Raw genomic sequence first — 19,877 nt, 5'->3', positions numbered from 1 at the left:
ATAATTTATAAATTTTATAATTATAAGTAAGTTACTTTTATAATTTATAAAATAACTTTTATAATTTAATAATATGAACAAACCAATACAAATAGATACTTTACCAGAGAAGATACAAATAGCCTATGAGCACATTAAAAGATGTTTAATATTATTAGTCATCAGGAAAATACAAATTATAACCACAGTGAGGTATCACTACATATCCAATAAGGTGGTTAAAATTTTTAAATCTAACAATATTAATTATTGAAAAGACACAAGTAATTAAAATTCTCATACATTGCTGGAAGAAATGAAAAATGGTATAGTCATTGTAACAGTTTGTCAAATGTTTATATAGTCTATAAAATGTACAAATTGTATTAATAACAAAGAGAACTAATTAGTCCTGTAGTCACATATAATATCAAGTGGAAAGTAGCTATAACGGAAGATGAGCACCTGGTGGTCTCAACATGGTGAAATCCCATCTCTACTAAAAATGCAAAAATTAGCCGGGCGTGGTGGCACATGCCTGTAATCCCAGCTACTCAGAAGACTGAGGCAGGAGAATTGCTTGAGTCCTGGAGGCGGAGGTTGCAGTGAGCCAAGATTGCACCACAGCACTCCAGCCTGGGCGACAGAGCGAGACTCTGTCTTAAAAAAAAAAAAAAAAAGATTTTTGAATTAGCCAAATGTCTTAAAGAAAAATGTGTGGTCTCATTCTTGCACCTCAAGAAATTAAACTGTCATGAGGCTTTACAAATTATAATACGAATAAAAAACTTTTTTAAGTTGTAATAATGCTAATGGACCAGGTCAATACGTTATGACGAGAAGACATAGATGACACTACTAACCAATGAATACTTGAGAAATGCATCATTTTAGGAGAGACAACTGGTTGCAAAATTTAACCACAAAAAATAGTCATTATTTTGAATTTGAATCTACTTGGGAGAAACAATTAAGTTCTGGTCTCCATCCCATCATCAATTGATTGCTAACCCAGATCCTATGACCTTGGTTTGAAAAAAGTCATTTCTGTTAGTTTTTGTGTCGGTTTTTTTATTTTTTAGCAAGAAAGATTATCACTTCTAGAAATATTATGTCAGCATAGTGTTAGTAAAACTTTAGAAAGATACAAAATTAAGTATAGTAAAACATTAAAACAACAAAAGAAATATTGAGACTACTAATCAAACTCATAATGTTATTATTTTAGAACAAATTTAAAGGTATGCAGAATAATGTTTTATAGTCCATGTATTTGTGTGTATTTTCTCTGCTATTTATGTTTAGTCATACTAAATGTGGAATTACTGTTTATCTTTTTAAAGTAAATTTAGTTAACCCAATTTACCACTGATGTAAATATGTGAGTTTAGTAAGTACACTAATACATGAATTGAATAAGCTAAAAAATAAACAAAGTACAAATACTTTTGATTGTTCCTCTCCATACATCAAAAAACTCTTACACAAAAAAGACGTATATAATCAACTACAAATATATAGAGCTAGCCAATACATTCAGCTCAAAGTTAAGCACCTAGCTCCTAGCACAGAGCCTGAGGTTAGTAAGAATTTGATAAACATTTGTTAAATGAATATTACAAGTTAAACTATGGCAAAGGAAATGAATTATAGAGTTCTGGGTATATAAGCCATGATAGATCTTACAAGTGTGTATTTTTTTATTATTATTATTATACTTTAAGTTCTAGGGTACATGTGCACAACGTGCAGGTTTGTTACATATGTATACATGTGCCATGTTGGTGTGCTGCACCCATTAACTCATCATTTACATTAGGTATATCTCCTAATGCTATCCCTCCCCCCTCCCCCTACCCCACGACAGGCCCCGGTGTGTGATGTTCCCCTTCCTGTGTCCAAGTGTTCTCGTTGTTCAGTTCCCTCTTATGAGTGAGAACACGTGGTGTTTGGTTTTCTGTTCTTGCGATGTGTGTATTTTTTTTCTTTTTTCTTTTTCAGTAATCTTTACCCTAGCACTGGATAAATATGTATTTTCTAATAGTGACACAGAAGCATGATGGATAGCAAAGAGAAGCTAACCTAGAATGTTCTCTTTTAAAAAAGAATAAAGCACAATTTGACTAACTTATATTTGGTAAATTACAAGCCAAATGTAATAAAAAAATTAGGACAGTAGATTTCTTTGGAAAGAAAAGAATCCTAATGCCAAATCTAGTACTTGGTAAACTAGATTAGAATATACATTTACCATTACATTAAAAAAGCCAGTCACCATGACTGTGTTAAAATATATATTGCAATGAAAAGTGAACTGGCTACATTTTTTCATATACTTCTAAATTTTTTTCTTATTTTAGAAACCAGGAACAAATATAGATTACAATGTATTTAAAGGTTCCGATTATTTTTTCCTATATTATGACCTCTAGAGCAGTGTTCTGTTAATTACTAACTCAACCACTTTGAAAAGACTTTGAAAAGAAAATATGTTTCAAATATGTACAAGCATATTGTACATATTGTATGTCAAACTTAGCTTTCAGAGATACAGTTTTGTATCTGGAATAATATAAAATCTTACAGGGAGAAGACATAGTATTTCCATATTTTGTATAATCAACAAACATAAAAACCTTGAAAAATGCTATGTATCAATTAAAATTTAAGAGACTAAATTAAGGTTTTATTTTTCCTAATACTCAACTCACCAACGAAACTTGGTTCTCATAGGTTCAGACCTTTGACACATCAGGAATTGTTAATTCTTATCAGTATCACTGAACTTTGCCTTTTTTGGAGCTGGTGAGTTTTGCTGAAAGGGATCCATAAAATCAATTCAACACCTGTAAGAATGGTGAGCATTCCATTTTGGTGAGCTTATTTAGGTCAATGAAAAATTCTCAAGTTTTGTCCTTTGCTTTGGCTCCAGACTTACTCAACATTACCAAAGTTGTTAAAATTAAAATTTCTAGTATCTTTGTGTTTCCTGGCCACTTCTCTTCAGACTTGCTTAAATACACTTCTTTTTCCTCAACAGGTAGCTTTTAGGCACTTGTATATTCAGTAAAATAAATATTTTGATAGATTAGAAGAGGCTTAAGTGAAATATTGTCAAATGCTAAGAAGGCCCATTTCATCATTAAGATCTAGTCTTGTCCATATCTCACAATATCTATCATCCACTTTTCCTCCTTCCCCCATTCTCAGGCACTTGTTACCTGTACTATTTTTTCTGGATATTTTAACCAGCTTCCTGTTGCAGAGGCTTGTAACTACCTATTATTTTACAGTTCTTCCTTAGAAATAGAACCCCAATTTAATATTGAGTGGCAAGGTACCCAGCTAGTAAAATCATTCGCTAGCCTCTCTTGTAGCTAGGCATATCCACGTGATGAAGTTTTTGCCAATGAACTTAACTCTCATGAACTCCAGTGAAGATGGAAACAAAAGTGTTACAGAAGACTTTCTGGAAGACTTCTTGAAATCTGTTGGGAATTGAGCCCATTTTGCCCTCCTCCATCCTCCTTCCTGCTGTATATAGATTGGTAGTAATGGTCAGTGTGCCAATAGCCATCTTGGAAGCCAGCACTAGTGTGACGAAAGAATTCTAGACACCAGATGGCCATGAATCTATCATACTGGCTAGACCCACTGCTGACTTCTCTGATTTCTTTTACTTGAAATAAAAGTAAACTATGGAGTTATAGTGGCAAATGGATGGCAGGCTCAAACAGAGTCACTGAGGACAGTTTAATGAAGGGACTCTGCAGGGGTGTGAGCAGGGTTAAGTCAAATTAACAAGGGACCGTGAAGCATCCTCTTTTAGTTACAGCAAGGAAGCCTGTTTGCCCCTGGGCCAAAAGAGACGAGAGAGAGCAGACCCCAGGTTGCTGATAGGAGTTCCTTATGGCCTTCAAGGTAAGACTCCTGGCAGGGAAGGACTCAGGATAATAACCACTCTGGCCTGGTTCTCTACCTGCTCTCATTTCTCCTGCTGTGTTTCCTATGGCCAAAATCAATAATAAATTACAGGGTAAAATTGACCTGTTTAAATAGTCCGTAAAAGTTAGCCATTAGAAGCACAAGGCAGGGTAGAGAAGGATAGAAAGCAAATCTAGAGAAACGAATAGAAAATGTCCAGCACAATTGCCTAATTGCTGTGTCCTGCTTTCAAGCTATCCGTCCCCCTCCGCACCGCCCCCCAAATATCCACCCACATTTTACTATTATCTTCTTGAAGTAGAAACCAATATTATCATTTTCCTCCTTTGCCAAAAATTCTTCAGGGTATACTACTTGTTTAACAAATCAAGTCCAAACTCTTTAACTGAGTACATAAGGCTATCACCATCTTGTTCCAGTCTGCTTTTCCAAACTGATTTCTCTGCAGTTTCCTACATGTATCATGTGCTGCAACCAGATCATAAGAATCACCATTCCAAACACAGTCTGGGCTTTCCCATTTCCTTTGCCTGTGTTCTTCTTAGCTCAAGGGGCAGGACACTGCTATCACTTTCTTACTTTCTTGCCTTGAAAAACCTCACCTATATTTCAAGGCATAGCTCAAAGTGTCATGTACTCTAAGAAAACTTCTTGACACCCTGAGATAGGTTTTCCCTCTCCTTTTTTTGAATTTAGCACTTTGTTTCTACCCCTCAAATTGATGGCCAAATACAGATTCCCTCCTCTACTTCCCACAACATGCTCATTCTCAATAAATGGCCCCTTCATCCTGCCGGTCTCCCAAGCTACCACTTTGGAGTCATCCTTGGCTCCTTTTTCTTCCCACTTCCCATATCCAGCAAATCCAAGTTCCTGTATCTTCAACATATATCCTGAATTCAACCCCATTACTACCTATCCTAGCCAATCACCATCCAGTTCTTGCTGTGTTATTGCAATAGTTGCTTTCTCATCAGTCCTTGCCTACTACTACTCTCTTAGCAACATGACAGCAAGAGCCATTCTTTTAAAATCTAAGTGAGAGCATGTCACACCTCTGCTCAACATCCTCCACTGGCTTCTCATCTCATCCAAAATAAAAGCTAGAGGCCTTTCAATACACTCCAGGCCCTACCTAATATAATACGATCCTCCATGTCCCCACTGTCTCACATACCACCTCTTACTGGATAATTCCTGTCTCACTTACTCCATTCCAGTGATGTTTGTCCCATTGCCGTTGCTACACTCATCACACCTATGTCCTTCTCAAGTCCTTTGCACTTGCTCTGACCTAAACATTTCTTCCCCAGCAACCCCATGGCTTATTCTTTGAATTCTTGAGGTTCTCTGTTCAATTACCACCTTTCCAGTGAGGCTATCCCTAATTACAGAAGCCCATGTCCTCATCTCCAACATTTCCTATTCTCTTCACCCTACTTTATTTTTTCTGTAGCATGTATCAACATCCTACTTACTTTGTATGTACTGGTAGTTTATATATGATCTCTTCCCTCACTATAATGTAAGCTCCATAAACCACAAGCATGTTATTCATTGCCTCAACATTAATGCCTATACACAATAGGCACAGAGTACATGAAAAAACTAATCACATAAGTTTTATTCTTTTTGTAAAATTATGTAATCTCTATCACTTTATAATAGAAATATAATGTGAGCTATATATATAATTTAAACTTTTCTATTTCCTACATTTTAAAAGTAAAAATAAATAAGAAATTGATTTTCTATTTGATTTAACTCAATATGTCCAAATCGTTATCAACATATAATCAATATAAAATTATTTGTTAAATATTTTACATTCTGTTTCTCATACTAGGTCTTCAAACTTTGGGGTGTGTTTTACACATGGAACAGATCTCAATTTGGATTAGTCACACTCCTAGTGCTTAATAGTCACATGCATCAAGTGGCTACTGTATTGGTCAGTGCACAGAATAGCTATAATGGTGAAAAATTGCAAGAGAGGAAAGGAAAAGTTCTAATATTCCAGCAAGCTCTGGGACATGTGGCAAGTGAGGGAATGAAGAGTTTTCAATATGAAAAAAACAGAAGGAAGATGGAAACTATGAGAAATGTCCAGGATCAGTTAAGGCAAGCCGATAGATTGTTTTTTAGAACATCTGAAGTTGTAAGAGGATGTGTTTACATGGAGATAGAAGTTCCAAGGACAGAATGGGAAGAGTGATTCGCAAAGACAAGGATGGGTAATGAATTCAGAAGGAAGTGCAGCAGAGAGCTCTGCTGTTCAGGAAATGGTGGAAGGTAAGAGAGACGAGAAGACTTGTGGGCTACCTGATCCAAGGTTCCATATGGAACTCTGGAAGAGTGTTCCTTTGTGTTTGTTTGTTTGTTTTGTTTTTTTCCTTTCTATTATCAGTAGAGGCCAATTGCTGGGATAGCGGTGGTTCAGTGAGCAATCAGAGGGCTTCCTTCAAAATTTCAAGTTAATTCGTGGTTTTCTCAAAGTGGAATAACAGTTTAAGAGAAGTGCATCATTAGAACTACAATTCAATGGGAGGGTGCAGTACTTGTCTAATTTATCTATAATATTAATCCTTTAATATTTTATAGATGGCTTCTTTACTCATAATTTAACCAAGCGTGTCATCATCTATGGCAGAGGAGAGGCAGAGTAATTTTCTTAGCAATTATTTCAGAAGTCTTGGCAAAAAATAAAGGTTGACACAAAGAAATAAAACATCTGAATTTGAGGGGAAAAGAGAATTTAGTTCTTTTCTCTCCTAGTCACTATGCTACTTGTGGCTTTTGCAGTGATGGTATGGTAGAAGTGAACAGAAGTAGAAAGTAGAAATATTGCTGTTAACTTGTATAGTTTTGCCATTTGGCACCCCCTTCCCAAAAAAAAAAAAAAACCTGATATTTTTTCTCATTGGATAGTTTTGTGAGTTCTTAGGAGACCGTCTGTGCCATCTCACATTTCCAGAAAGTCTTCTTGAGCAGTTCCTTGCAAGACAACCAAAGTGGTCTACACTTGGCCTATGTGATACACGCATACATCCTTGCCTTACCAGCTTGTCTCATTATAGCCTTGTCTTTTTTCCTCAGCCATCATAGGTCCTCTTATTCAGCCTCCCCTTTCATTTCAAAGTCAGAACTCAGAACACTAACACTGACAATTCCTGAAATTATTATTTGAAATTCCAAGTGAAGTGCTCTGTTTCTGTATTGTATTTACAACAATTTACTAAAGATGTTATTTTTTTCTCTCACTTCATTCTTGTAAGAGGTTAGGCTGAGCAAGAAATGGACAATTTTATTATTTTATTGTATAGAAAAAAATGGAAATTGTTGCAATTGCTGCTGTTTTGAATAAAGCTAGCTCATATTCTTTACAGCCCACCTTAGATTGATTGATTGATTGATTGATTGATTGATTTTTTTGAGACAGAGTCTTGCTCTGTTGCCCCAGCTGGAGTGCAGTGGCATGATCTCAGCTCACTGCAGCCTCCGCCTCCTGGGTTCAAGCAGTTCTCCTGCCTCAGCCTCCCAAGTAGCTGGGATTACAGGCACCCACCACCACACCTGTCTAATTTGTGTATTTTTAGTAGAGATGGGGTTTCACCATGTTGGCCAGGTTGCTTTTGAACTCCTGACCCCAAGTGAACTGCCCACCTTGGCTTCCCAAAGTGCTAGGATTATAGGTGTGAGCCACCATGCCCGGCCACCAATCCTAGATTTTTGAGGCAGTCTTTTAATCTGGGTACATGTTCTTCTCTCTGTCATCTATATTACACTGCTTTTCACAGCGGCTACTTGTAGTGGAAATACATAATTGTGTCTGGGAATCATAGCAAATGAGATGAGCAGGACCAAGTTGGACCTAGTCCTGAGGGATCTAGCCATGCTAAGGAGTGTGGATTTTGTTGTGAAGGCTTATGCCTTAAGGGAAAAAAAGAAGAAAAGAAAGGGAAGGAAGGGGAAGGGAGGAGAAGAAAAGGGAGGGGAAGAAGAGGGAGGGGAAGGAGAGGGAAGGGAAAGAGAGGGAGGGGAAGGAAAGGGAGGGGAAGGAAAGGGAGGGGAAGAAAAGGGAGGGAAAGGAAAGGGAGGGGAAGAAAAAGGAGAGGAGGGGAGGGGAGGGACTCTTGTTTGCCTGATTGCTCATTCTAATAACAATTTATCTTCCACTTTTTGCTGCCAAACTTCTCAAATGAGTCCTCTTTACTGATACTTATGTAATAGGATGTCATAGGACTTTTACTGTTTTATCAGTTTCTGAGTGAGGCTCTAAACTTGAGAACAAAATGTTTTGTTATCCACAAATTATAAAAAGATATATCATGCTCTCCATAACTGAAGAGTGACTCAAAAGAGGCAGCCTAAAAATTAATCAGGTGATTTGTTCCGGCCTACCTTGATGAGGGGAGACTTAAAGGTTCAAAAGATGAAAAGGACTTTTTCATAGGAAGAATCATAAAGGCTGAATATGCAAACAAATAATGGCTGGACTATATATGTATATATGTCAAAAGAACTCTAACCCACAGCTGCAACAATCAGCCAGAGAAGCCAAACCACAACCTCTGTAGCAATTGGTCAGAACAGTCAAGACTTGATCAGTGACTGCCAGCTTCTCTATTTGTTGATGTTGAGACAGGGTCTCACTCTGTTGCCCAGGCTGTGAGGGTAGTGGCATGATATTGGCCCACTGCAGCCTCAATCTCCCAGGCTCAAGTGGTCCTCCCACCCCAGACTCCTAAGTACCTGGAGACTAATGTTTAGCCCCGTGAAGCCTGGTTAATTTTTATTTTTTTATTTTTTTATTTTTCAGTAGAGATGGGGTTTTGCCATGTTGCCCAGACTGGTCCAGAACTGCACTGAAGTGATCTGCCCACCTCAGCCTGCCACAGTGCTGGGATTACAGGTGTGAGCTATGGCGCCCAGCCATGTCTCTATTTCTTGCCCCCTTTTTCAACTCAGGACCAGCCAGAGAAAGCCAAGTATACTCCTCAAACCAATCACATAAAATGCTGCACTTCTAGTTTGCCTTCCTCTAGTTTCCTTGGGCCAACAGTTTCAATCAGAGCATACCTGAAAGGTTTCCCACTCTCCTGCCTGTCTGCCTTGAGTCTCTGCCAAATGTAACTGATGGTGGCTGACACATCTGCTATAGCAAAGCTCTAAGTAAATAACCTCACTTCTCATTTGGGTGTCCTTCATTTATTTCCACATAATGGATAGAATGTTATGACATTCTATAATGATATATAATGATAGAGTGTTATGACATTTATCCTCTCCTCTGCTTGGGGAACAGAACAGGGTGCTCCCCCATAAGCTACAGCCAAAGGCCATGGAGGCTGACACCTTACTCAATTCCAACAAATGTCTAAAGGAGAGGCTCACTTTGACTTCCGTGTGGAGGATAAATTATTAAGAAGACATGAGTTCTCAGCAGCATATGATGTAACTATTTTAAGGCTTATTCTACTAGATGACCAACTTAGAGGCTATTGCCATCATCAGAACAAAAAAATGATAGATGAGCAGTATTAATGGCAGTATATTTTAGAGAGAGAGCCTGTGGGATCTACTGATTAACTGGAGGGAGTTGTATGGCAAAAATATTTAAATTAAGGAGCCTCTTAAGTTGGGAGCCTCAGCAGCTGGATGGATAAGGTCATAATTGAAATTGGGAAAACTTGTGGGGAAGTGAATTTGGAGCACAGACAGAAAAGTCAAGAGTCCTATTTTGTCCAGTCAGGTTTGAGGTGCCTATTAGACTTCAAAGGGATACACCAAGAAGGTAGTCGGGTAAACATGATAAGACACGTCAGCTGTGTTACTCGGCACTCTGGGTTTCATTCCTATTCCTGCTGCTTAAAAGGTGGGTACCTTTGGTTGATTTTGTTAACCTCCTGAGGTTCTATTCCCTTATCTTTTATTTATTCATTTATTTAAACTTTTTTATTTTCATAGTTTAAAATATGGTGGTATTTGGGTACATGAGTAAGTTCTTTAGTGGTGATTCGTGAGATTTTGAGCATCACCCAAGCAGCATACACTGAACCCAATTTGTAGTCTTTTATCCCTCACCCGCTTCCCACCCTTTCCCCCTGAGTCCCCAAAGTCCATTGTGTCATTCTTATGCCTTTGAATCCTCATAGCTTAGCTCCCACTTATGAGTGAGAACATATGATGTTTGGCTTTCCATTCCTGAGTTACTACACTTAGAATAATAGTCTCCAATCCCATCCAAGTTGCTGCTGATGCTATTAATTCATTCCTTTTTATGGCTGAGTAATATTCCATTGTATATATACACCACAGTTTCTTTATCCACTTGTTGATTTATGGGCATTTAGGTTGGTTCTACATTTTTGCAATTGCGAATTGTGCTGCTAAAAACATGCAGTGCAAGTATCTTTTTCATATAATGACTTCTTTTCCTCTGGGTAGGTACCCAGTAGTGGGATTGCTGGGTCAAATGGTAGTTCTACTTTTGGATCTTTAAGGAATCTCCACATTGTTTTCCATAGTGTAGAAGTATTCTCTTTTCAGATGAGTTCGTGTCCTTTGTAGGGACATGGATGCAGCTGGAAACCATCATTCTCAGCAAACTATCACAAGAACAGAAAACCAAACACCGCATGTTCTCACTCATAGGTGGGAATTGAACAATGAGATCACTTGGACACAGGAAGGGGAACATCACACACTGGGGCCTACTGTGGGGAGGGGGGGGGAAGGGGGGAGGAATGGCATTGGGAGTTATACCTGACGTAAATGACAAGTTGATGGGTGCTGACGAGTTGATGGGTGCAGCACACCAATGTGACACATGTATATGTATGTAACAAACCTGCACGTTGTGCACATGTACCCTAGAACTTAAAGTATAATAATAACAAAAAAAAGAAGTATTCCCTTTTCATCACATCCACGCCAACATCTATTATTTTTTGAGTTTTTTAATATGGCCATTTTTGTAGGAGTAAGGTGGTATTGCATTGTAGTTTTGATTTGCATTTCCCTGATCATTAGCAATGTTGAGCATTTTTTCATATGTTTGTTGGCCATTTATATACCTTCTCTGGAGAATTGTCTGTTCATGTCCTTAGCCCAGTTTTTGATGGGATTTTTTTTTTTCTTGTTGATTTAGTTGAGTTTGTTGTCAATTCTGGATATTAGTCCTTTGTCAGATGGATAGGTTGTAAAGATTTTCTCCCACTCTGTGAGGTGTCTGTCTACTCTGCTGGCTGGTCCTTTTGCCAGCCAAAAGTTCTTTAGTTTAAAGTCCCAGATAATTATCTTTGTTTTTATTGCATTTGCTTTTGGGTTCTTGGTCATGAAATCCTTGCCTGAGCCAGGGTCTAGGAGGGTTTTCTGAGGATATCTTCTAGAATTTTACAGTTTCAGGCCTTAGATTTAAGTCCTTGATCCATCTTGAGTTAATTTTTATATAAGGTGAGAAATGGGGATCCAGTTTCATTCTCCTACATGTGGCTAGCCAATTATTCCAGGACCATTTGGAGAATAGGGCCCTTTCCCCACTTTATGTTTTTGTTTGTTTTGTCAAGGATCAGTTGGCTGCGAGTATTTGGGTTTATTTATGGGTTCTCTATTCTGTTCCATTGACCTATGTGTGTATTTTTATACCAGTGCCATGCTGTTTGGGTGACTATGGCCTTATAGTATAGGTTGAAGTCAGATAATGTGATGGCTCCAGATTTGTTCTTTTTGCTTAGTCTTGCATTGGCTATGGGGGCTCTTTTTTGGTTCTGTATGGATTTTAGGATTGTTTTTTCTAGTTCTATGAAGAATGATGGTGGTATTTTGATAGGAATTGCATTGAATTTGTAGATTGCTTTTGGTAGTATGGTCATTTTCACAATACTGATTCTACCCTTCTACGAGCATGGGATATGTTTCCATTTGTTTGTGTCATCTGTGATTTCTTTCAGCAGTGTTTTGTAATTTTCCTTGTTGAGGTCTTTCACCTCCTTGGTTAGGTATGTTCCTAAGTATTTTTTTTTTTTTTTTTTTTTTTTTGCAGTTATTGTAAAAGCAGTTGAGTTCTTGATTTGATTCTCAGCTTAGTCACTGCTGGCGTATAGCAGAGCTATGGATTTGTGTACATTAATTTTGTATCCTGAAACTTTGCTGCATTCATTTATCAGTTCTAGTAGCTTTTCGGAATCTTTAGAGTTTTCAGCAAACAGCAACAATTTGACTTCCTCTTTACCTATTTGGATGCCCTTTATTTGTTTTTCTTGTCTGATTGCTCTGGTTAGGACTTCCAGTACTATGTTGAAGAGAAGTGGTGAAAGTGGGCATCCTTGTCTTGTTCCTGTTCTCAGAGGGAATGTTTTCAACTTTTCCCCTTTAAATATTATGTTGGCTGTGGGTTTGTCATAGATGGCTTTTATTACATTAAGGTATGTCCCTTCTATGCCAATTTTGTTGAGGGTTTTAATCATAAAGGGATGCTGGAGTTTGTCAAATGCTTTTCTGCATNCAATTCTTCTTTGAATGTCTGGTAGAATTCAGCTGTGAATCTGTCTGGTCCCCAATTTTTTTTTTGTTGGTAATTTTTTTATTACCATTTCAATCTTGCTGCTTGTATATTGGTCTGTTCAGGGTATCTGATTCTTCCTGATTTAAGCTAGGAGGGTTGTATCTTCCCAGCAATTTATCCACCTCCTCTAGGTTTTCTAGTTTATGTGTGTAAAGATATCCATAGTAGCCTTGAATGATCTTTTGTATTTCTGTGGTGTTGGTTGTAATATCTCCTGTTTCATTTCTAATTGAGCTTATCTAGATTTTCTTTCTTCTTTTCTTGGTTATTCTTGCTAATGATATATCTTTTTTTTTTTTATCTTTTCAAAGAATCAGCTTTTTGTTTCATCTATCTTTTGTATTTTTTTGTGTGTCAATTTCATTTAGTTCTACCTCGATTTTTCTTATTTCCTTTCTTCTCCTGGGTTTGGGTTTGTTCTTGTTTCTCTAGTTTATTGAGGTATGACCTTAGATTGTGTATTTGTACTCTTTCAGACTTTTTGATGTAGGTATTTAAGGCTATGAAATTTCCTCTTAGCATAATCTTTGCTGTATCACAGAAGTTTTGATAGGTTATGTCAGTATTATTGTTCACTTCAAAGAATTTTTTAATTTCCATCTTGATTTCATTTTTTACCCAATGATCATTCAGGAGCAGGTTATTTAATTTCCATGTCTTTGCATGGTTTTGAGGGTTCCTTTTGGAGTTGATTTCCAGTTTTAGTCCACTGTTGTCTGAGAGAGTACTTGGTATAATTTCAATTTTCTTAAATTTACTGAGACTTGTTTTGTGGCCTATCATATGGTCTATCTTGGAGAAAGTTCCATGCACTCAAGAACAGAATGTATATTCTGTGTTTGTTGGGTAGAATGTTCTGTTAAATGTCTGTTAAGTCCATTTATTCCAGGGCATAGTTTAAATCCATTGTTTCTTTGTTGACTTTCTTTCTCAATGACCTGTCTAGTGCTGTCAGTGGAGTATTATAATCCCCCACTATTATTATGTTATTGTCTTAGGTCCAGTAGTAATTGTTATAAGTAATTATTATAGGGAATTACTTAAAAGTAATTCTTATAAGGAATTATAGGGAATTACTTATAAGTAATTCTTATAAGGAATTATAGTGAATTACTTATAAGTAATTCTTAGGTCCATTACTTAGGTACAGTAGTAATTGTTTTATAAACTTGGGAGCTCCAGTGTTAGGTGCATATATATTTAGGATTCTAACATTTTTCTGTTGGACAAGTCTTTTATCATTGTATAATGTCCCTCTTTGTCTTTTTTAATTGGTGTTGCTTTAAAGTTTGTTTTGTCTGATATAAGAATAGCTATTTCTGCTCACTTTTGGTGTCCATTTGCATGGAATATTGTTTTTCCACATTTTAAGTTTATGTGAGTCCTCTGTATTAGGTGAGTCTCTTGAAGGCAGCAGATACTTGGGTTGGCAAATTCTTACCCATTCTGCAATTCTGTATCTTTTAAGTGGAGCATTTAGGCCATGTACATTCAACATTAGCATTGAGATGTGAGGTACCATTCCATTCATCATGCTATTTGTTGCCTGTGTAACTTTTTTTTAAGTGTATTTTTGTTTTATAGGTCCTGTGAGATTTATGCTTTTGATGTGTTTCCATGACTTGTTTCAAGATTTAGAGCTCCTTTTAGCAGTTCTTGTAGTGGTGGCTTGGTAGTGGTGAATTCTCTCAGTATTTTTTTGTCTGAAGAAGATTGTATCTTTCCTTCGTTTTTGAAGCTTAGTTTGACTGGATACAAAATTCTTGGCTGATAAGTGTTTTGTTTAAGGAGGCTGAAGATAGGGCCCCAATCTCTTCTAGCTTGGTGGGTTTCTGCTGAGAAACCTGTTGTTAATCTGATAGGTTTTCCTTTAGATGTTGCCTGATGCTTTTGCCTTGCAGCTCTTAAGATTCTTTTCTTCATTTTGACTTTAGATAACCTGATGACAATGTCCCTAGGTGATGATCTTTTTGCAGTGAATTTCCCAGGTGTTCTTTGAGCTTCTTGTATTTCAATGTCTAATCTCTAACAAGGCTGGGGAAGTTTTCCTCGATTATTCCCCCAAATATATTTTCCAAACTTGTAGATTTCTCTTATTTCTCAGAAACTCTGATTATTCTTAGGTTTGGTTATTTAACATAATCCCAAACTTCTTGGAGGCTTTGTTCATTTTTTTCTTATTCTTTTTTCTTGGTCTTTGTTGGATTGGGTTAATTGGAAAACCTTGTCTTCAAACTCTGAAGTTTTTTCTTCTGCTTTATTCTCTTGTCTTTTAAAATTGGCATAATTATAATGAAGAAAGCAATATTTAGAGTCTCAAATTTCCCAACTCTAATTCAAAACGATTTCACTCCACTGTTATCTTCTTATTCCCCAGGTATCCATTTGCTGCCTTTTATTTTCATTTTTATTTTCTTTCAATTTTTTTAGAGGCAGGGTCTTACTCTGTCACCCAGGCTGGAATGAAGTGGTGAGGTCATAGCCCACTGCATCCTTGAATGACTGGGCTTAAGCAATCCTCCTGCCTCACCCTCCTGAGTAGCTGGGACTACAGGTACACACCACCATGTCCAGCTAGTGTGTGTGTGTGTGTGTGTGTGTGTGAGAGAGAGAGAGAGAGAGAGAGAGAGTCTTGCTTTGTCGCTCAGGCTGGAGTGTAGTGGCACAATCTTGGCTCACTGCAACCTCTACTTCTTAGGTTCAAGCAATTCTTGTGTCTCAGCCTCCTGACTAGCTGGGATTACAGGTGAGCACCACCACACCTGGCTAATTGTTATATTTTTAGTAGAGACGAGGTTTCACCATGTTGGCCAGGCTGATCTTGAACTCCTGACCTCAAGCGATCCACCCACCTCGGCCACCCAAAGTGCTGGGATTACAGGCATGAGCCACCATGCCTGGGCACCCAGCTAATTTTTTAAAAACTCTTTTGGTAGATACAGGGTCTTGCTATGTTGCCCAGGCTGGTTGCAAACTCCTGGCTTCAAGCGATCATCACACCTCAGCCTCTCAAAGTACTGGGATTACAACATGAGCCACCTAACCTATTTGAGAATATGTCTATTATCCTCTCTTATCCCTCATTGTCCAGATACTCTAGAGATTTATTTAATCTACATCTCATGAACTCATGTTGCTTCTTCTTATTAGCTCATGATGCCATAGTTTGAAGACTTGTTCTGCCAATTTGACATATACTGATGGCGAGGCCTCATGGGGTCAATGTTGGGCACCCAGCTTACCACTTTTTAGCTTATATCTAAGCTCAGATATTTTTTCCTTAAAAATACTGCTGTGTCAGAATAGCAGGGTCCATGGAAGTTTACAGCATCAACCACACTCTGTGGCCATGTTATGTACAGGGTCACCTCATTGTGATTTGGATATTTGCCACTCAGGGTGATTCCCTCTGCTAATCCTGTAATTGGGTCTCCTAATTGTTGCACTCTGTACAACAGGGGTCCCCAACCCCCAGGCAATGGTACTGGCCCCATCCCTTGCTACTGTTCTGTAGCCTAATTAGAACCAGGCCACACAGCAGGAGGTGAGTGGTGGGTGAGTAACCTCATCTGTATTTGCAACCACTCCTCATTGCTCACATTAGGGCCTGAGCTCCACCACCTGTAAGATCAGTGGTGGCATCAGCCTCTCATAGGAGCATAGACCCTATTATGAACTGTGCATGCAGAGGATCTAGGTTGCATGTTCTTTATGATAATCTAATGCCTGATGATCTGTCACTATCTCCCACCATCCCTAGATGGGACCATCTAGTTGCAAGAAAACAAGCTCAGGGATCCCACCAATTCCACAAGATGGTGAGCTGTATAATTACTTTATTATATATTACAATGTAATAATAATAGAAATAAAGTACACTATAAATATAATGCACTTGAATAATCTCAAAACCATCTCTCTGTCCTGGTGCATGGAAAAACTGTCTTCGGTGAAACCAGTCCTTTGTACCAAAAAGGCTGGGGACTGTAAAATGTTTGAGGACAGTTGCTGTACAATATTATCTTTCTCGGCTCTCCATGAAAAGTCCCAAATGCCAATTTCCCAAACTATATTCACCCTAACTTATATAACTAAGAGACAATTATAATTAAGTATTTTATCACAGAGTAAAAACCTATCTAAAAGTGAAATGTAATATCTACCATTACATACAGGGAGACCAGCTTAATTTCTAAGCACAGAATCCTATTTCATCTCTGACTCAACTATCACTTTATTTCAATGTATTAATACCTATCTTCTGTTTCTTTATTATTTGTTTGGCTTCTCATCAGAATTCAAGTTACTTGAAGGCATATTCACTATTATTTATCTTTAAATCCTTAGCCCTAAATACTTAGTAAATAAATGATAAAATATGACAAAGAGAAGGGAGTTTTTTTTTTTCATAGCCAGATAGTTTTGGTTGTCTGCTATAACTATCATTAGACAGAACATTTTACTTTATTAAAGCAAAATGGATCACCATTAATAATCAGAGAAAACCTCAGAAGCTGATTGGCGATGATCTTTTATACATTTTGAGAATCATCGGTAAGCATTTTTGTACCTACAAAGCAAAATGTGCTGTACCAAGTGCTGATGTTATAAGCTCCCTAGAATGTCACAGTCTCCTGCCATTCCCATCTCAAAATCATCATCATACTGCAATATTCCATTTTTATTGCTTTGATGCCTTCATTTAGAGGTTGTAAAAATTGTATTTATAATGTAATAAAAACATAATGTAAAAATTATGTATTTAAATATGTAAAATTAGACATACTTCTGGTAACAAAAGTGTTACATGACCATTGTAAAATATTTAAACAACGTAGAATGTTTACATAAAAAATGTTACTTTTTCATAATCCCATCCCCAAGAGATAATTACAAATTTTCCTAGGATGTACACTCTTCTGGATTTTTAAAATACACATTCAAACACCTAGATCATGTATTTTACAAAATGTGATCAGGTTGTATATAGTTTGGGAATTTTATCACTTCAGTAGTTATCTTTGTCAGCATGTATAGATATAACATACTATTTTAAGAACTGCATAATTTCTATAGATATGTATGTTTTTTAATTGGCTCGCAATTGATGAACAATTAAGTGGTTTCTAATTTTTACTATGAAAACAGAGTTGCAATGAATACCTACACAGATAAATCTTTCTGCATTTGTGCAACTTTTTCTCAGGAAAACTTCTTAGAAGTAGAATTTTGACTTGAAAATCATCAATATTTTAATTTTGAATGTAATTTTATTTTAAATAGATATTTCCAAACTGCTTTGCATAAAGTTATACTAACTTGCATTATAGAATGTAATGTTTACACTAGAATGGAATGTTTTCATCACTAGGATCATCATTTTAATATTGTCTAAGAAAAATATCTCACTGCTTGAATTTACATTTTTTTCATTGGTAGTCAGATGTAGCATCTTTTCATATATTTGTTAGTTATTTGTATTTTTCTGTGGATTATGTTTTATTACTCTTGCCATTTTTTATTTCCTGTAGTTATTACAATAAAGTAATTTTATATTGTAATATTTCTTATAATTTACAGCAATTAACCCATAAATCACGTGTATTATAAATATTAATTCCTAGTTCATTGTTTCTATATCCACCGTTCTTTATAGTTTTATGTACTCTATTTTAATTTCGAGGTAGCTGAATTTATCTTTTTTTATAGTTTCTGGTTTTTATATCAAGGCTATGTAGAACTTTACCAACTTATGAATTATTTACCCATATTTACCCCTACTGCTTTTATTGTTCCTTAGTTATGATTTTATATTCGAGATAAAAATAATCATCCTTACACACTTATTTTCTATTACATCATTACACATTTCTTTTTTTCTTTTCTTTTTTTTTTGGAGTGGGGCAGGACGGAGTTTGGCTCTTGTTGCCCAGGCTGGAGTGCAATGGCGCGATCTGGGCTCATCGCAACCTCCGCCTCCCGGGTTCAAGCGATTCTCCTGCCTCAGCCTCCCAAGTAGCTGGGATTACAGGCGTGAACGCCACCATGCCCGGCTAATGTTTGTATTATTAGTAGAGACGGGGTTTCTCCATATTGGTCAGGCTGGTCTCAAACTCCCGACCTCAGGAGATACGCCGGCCTCGGCTTCCCAAAGTGCTGGGATTACAGGCGTGAGCCACCACGCCCGGAACATCATTATACATTTCTAAGTAACATAGTCGCATATTCTATAATTTGTGATTATAACTTTCAGAACAGAGACAAACAGTTGTCACTCAAAATCCACAGAGGATTCCTTCCAGAAACAGTGTAGATGCCAAAATCCATGCATGCTCAAGTCCCTGTAGTATTTGCAAATAATCTGAACGTATCCGTCTGTATACATTAAATCATCTCCAGATTACTTATAATACCTAGTACAATGTAAATATTATGTAAATAGTTGTTATTCTAAATTGGTTTTGAAAATCTTTAACTTTTTGTTGTATTTTTTTTTTCCAATACTTTTTATTCATGGTTAGTTGAATTCGTGGACATGGAATACACAGATACAAAGGGCTGACTGTATTAAAAAACGACATCTCACAACTCAAGACAATACTTTCAGGAGAAAAATGCTGCAAATTTTTAAAATAGATGAATTAAATATTAATAAATATTTGGTAATATGTATAAAGACAAAAGCATTTTGTTCCTTACAAACGCTGGGCTTTTTGATATTACGCTGAGTGTTTTATGAGCCGATTATCGGTGGAGATGCAGGTCAGTTGAACAGATCTTAATTAAGAGTCTTCATTTTGCCCAGTGTTGGGAATACAGCAGTATCAAGGCTTTGGGGAAAAAATCTGCTGGAAGCTGCTAAAGAAAGAATTGTACTTATTTCTTCCAAAACAGCCTCTCTTGTCTCTCTCCCTGGTCATGCACAGGAAAAACATAAAACTGTGATAATTTGGTAATCACCCATCACCACAAGGGGGAGCCAACAGTAGATCCATACTGAGCTGACCCCCATGGATTGAAGAATTTAGAAGTGGTAAGAATTTTGCTAGTGGATGATGTTTTTTAGCTGTTGAATCAAACCTATCCTGATCTACCTTTAAACGTGCCAGTTATTCAAATCAATAAATTCCTATAATTGTTTAAGCTAGTTTCTGTTACATCCAGAGGCATTCTACTCAATACAGTGGTTCTCTTATATAACTGCATTAATGCTGTATACTTCTACATGTTGACAGTTTTTCTTTTTACGCTATTGTGATTATCATTTAACTTGCCTGTGTTCTCTTCAGAGTTTCAGCCAGAATTGTATCTATCTTGTAGACAATCCATACACCCAATGCAATGCCCAATGGAATCTAGATACCTTAGCTATTTGCCAAAAGTGTGA

General features: G+C 37.0%; 1 long non-coding RNA gene across 1 annotated transcript; it reads left to right on the top strand.

The window, feature by feature from the left end:
- The first annotated feature begins 9,226 nt into the window (after positions 1–9,226).
- Positions 9,227–19,104, top strand: LOC108522633 (uncharacterized). Its single transcript, XR_001883553.1, has 4 exons — positions 9,227–9,378; positions 9,673–9,799; positions 16,251–16,308; positions 19,012–19,104. It is a non-coding gene; the product is annotated as an uncharacterized LOC108522633 (long non-coding RNA).
- The last annotated feature ends 773 nt before the right edge of the window (positions 19,105–19,877 follow it).

The sequence above is a fragment of the Rhinopithecus bieti genome, unplaced genomic scaffold (genome assembly GCF_001698545.2).
Source record: "Rhinopithecus bieti isolate Rb0 unplaced genomic scaffold, ASM169854v2 scaffold_64846, whole genome shotgun sequence".
Classification (NCBI taxonomy): Eukaryota; Metazoa; Chordata; class Mammalia; order Primates; family Cercopithecidae; genus Rhinopithecus; species Rhinopithecus bieti.
This window is presented reverse-complemented; position numbering and strand designations above follow the sequence as displayed.